General features: G+C 45.5%; 1 pseudogene; it reads left to right on the top strand.

The window, feature by feature from the left end:
- Positions 1 to 930, top strand: LOC144254309 (lysine-specific demethylase 4D-like; annotated as a pseudogene).
- Positions 931 to 3032: the final 2102 nt, after the last annotated feature.

A 3032-nucleotide genomic window follows, 5' to 3' on the forward strand; every position in this document is an offset into this window, starting at 1 on the left:
ATGGAATCCCACGGGGCACACAGAGCTGGCCTGGCCAAGGTAATTCCACCCAAGGAATGGAGAGCTAGGCAGTCCTATGATGATGTCAGTGACATCTTAATAGCCACTCCCCTGCAGCAGGTGGTCTCTGGGAAGGCAGGTATGTTCACTTAATACCACCAAATGAAGAAAGCCATGACAGTGGGAGAGTATCACCTTCTGGCAAACAGTGAAAAGTATAGAACTCCCCCACACCTGGAGAAAAACTACTGGAAGAACTGCCTCTATGACTCACTCACCAATTTATGGTGCTGACATCAGTGGCTCCTTATTTGATGAGAACACTAAAGAGTGGAACCTGGGACACCTGGGAACCATTCAGGACCTGCTGGAGCAGGAATGTGGAGTTGTCATTGAGGGTGTCAACACGCCCTACCTGTACTTTGGCATGTGGAAGACCACTTTTGCGTGGCACACGGAGGACATGGACCTTTATAGCATCAACTACTTGCACTTTGGGGAGCTGAAAACAGGGTATGCAGTGTCCCCTGAACACGGGCAGCGCCTGGAGCTCCTGGCCAGGGAGCTTTTCCCGGGCAGTTCCCAGGGCTGTGGGGCCTTCCTGAGGCACAAGGTGGCCCTCATCTCCCCCACAGTCCTCAAGGAGAATGGCATTCCTTTCAACGCGTGACTCAGGAGGCTGGTGAGTTCATGGTGACATTTCCCTATGGCTACCATGCTGTCTACAACCCTGGCTTCAACTGTGAAGAGGCCATCAATTTCGCCATTCTGTGATGGATTGATTATGGCAAAGCAGTGTCTCAGTGCAGTTCTGGAGAGGTCAGCTTCTCCATGGATCCCTTTTTGCGCATCCTGCAACCTGAGCACTATGAGCTGTGGAAATGCGGTCAAGACAGGGCAGTAGTGGACCACACTGAGTCCAAGAAGTGACTAAGCCAGAGCTGCTGACCACAGAGAGGACTGGATGCTCTTGAGAGATACCTAGATGCTTATTGTTTCTGGAGAACTGTGCTGGCTGGCAGCTCTTGAGTGTACTCATAAGCCCAGGGTCCAGATGCCCCTCCTAAGGCTACACAGCTGATGCAAAGCCTGGTACAGTCATTAATTTCACTTGTTGCCTGTTGTGACTCTGTCAAGAAATGCTATGCATCCACCATAACTCTATCAACTGGTAGATGTGATAATCATGGTTGTGGTCTTTGCAAAGTGGGACTCAATTTGTGAGACAACTTTCCAGACTCCAACCAAGAGTCACCGTTTGATCTGCATCAAGAGAACAGCTTGCAACACAGAGCCTCAGTGCCTGCCTTTGGATGGCATTTACACAGTCTGTAAGACCTGGGTCTCATTTTTCTGCCTTGGTTCCTGGATTCTGCTGTGCCCCTGATCTTCAACCCTTGGGGCCCCTACTGGTTCCTGATGCACCCTGGTCCATGCTTGCTCTCTCTGGACAACAGTACCATGTTGTCTCCCTGAAATTGTCCTGCGGGCTGCTTCCAATGTTATTATGCCTTTTAGAAGGCTCTTCAGGGCCATTTTGGGTACTAAAAGACCCCTATGAACCTTGCAGAAGTTGTAGTGTTGAACCACTCTTCCTCTAGGAATTTAGACTCAACTAAGTTTGCCAAAATCCCTTATGTCTCTGGGTGGGATTCCTCCCAGCTGAAGCTAGATGATGCTGCACCTTTGAGGCCTAAAATAACTTTATTAATGGTTGCTCTCAAACCTCTGAATCCATGGCTATTTAATATATTGCCAAATGCTGTGCCTCTGACTCCTAACACTTGGAACCACAGAATATCCTCATCAAGCAACAATTCAGGCCTGAGTCTTTCACCTGTGGAGACCCCAGAGTGGAGACCAGTGAGATGTTTGTGCTTTCTCCCGCTATGGCAACCAGGATTCACTGTGCCACAGAAGTGGACCTTCCCACCCCATAAGCTGCCACAGGAGGTTGTGGTATTTCTCAAGGACTCTTAGCCCACTCCTCATCATGGCTGTGCCTTTGGCCCCTACTGTGACCTGGATATCATGACCACCTCTTGCTTCTTAGGTCACCCTCAGGATATCTCCCCTGTGGTGTTCCTCTCTGGCCCCCACAATCATTTGAGCCAATATAGGATGACTGAGCCTCACTTCATCCCAAGTTGAATGTGGGCCTCTAAGCCACTGACTTTAGCTTCCATCGGACATTGCTATAGCCTCAGTGAAGCCCAGGGCTTATCAAAGTTCTTTAAACATTGACATGCTTTACCTCCCAGTCCACCACCAACCATTGTTCATGCAGAAACTAGAACTTCTGACTTTTTGGAGTAGGACTGAGTGTTCTGACACTAGGTGTTTTGTACTTTTGTGATATTTAATAAATGAATTTGTTATTTCTTGTTTGTTTAATAAATAAATTTGGAATTTCTTCTTGTACCTGCAAAGATAGTTGAATTAAAAAATATAAATGTGTATATATAATATAAATCTGTATACACACGTGTGGTGTGTATGATTTTTGTTTTTTTTGTACTGTGTTTCAAAGTCAGGGCCTCACATATTGTAGGGAAGCATTGAACCACATTCCCACCCCTTTTCTATTAAGACTGGGTCTTGCTAAGTTGCTAAGGCTGACCTCAAACATGCAATTTCTCTGCCTCAGCCTCCCCAGCAGCTGGAGTTACAGATGGTTACCACCGCACCCTGCTCTTAAAATGTGTTTTCGAACTCAGAATTAGATTAAGGAGATAGAGCTAAAATAAAAAGGCTGAACCCAAAAGAATTGGTGGTGCTATCAAAGATAATGCAAACAAAAATAGAGCCACACACTTTAATATTAGAAAAACTGTAATTGAGACCAAAAATACATAGAAGGGCTTTTAATTATGCTAAAGGCTAAAGTTCACACTGAAAATAAAGCAATCGTGAACATTCATGCAGCTTGGATAAATTATACTAGATAAAATACAAGTTGAAACAAACATTAAAAGTAGAATCTAATTCATCTCAGTCCAAACAAAAAAACAAATGGACAAACATAAAGATAT

Source organism: Urocitellus parryii, chromosome 4 (assembly GCF_045843805.1).
Source record: "Urocitellus parryii isolate mUroPar1 chromosome 4, mUroPar1.hap1, whole genome shotgun sequence".
Lineage (NCBI taxonomy): Eukaryota > Metazoa > Chordata > Mammalia > Rodentia > Sciuridae > Urocitellus > Urocitellus parryii.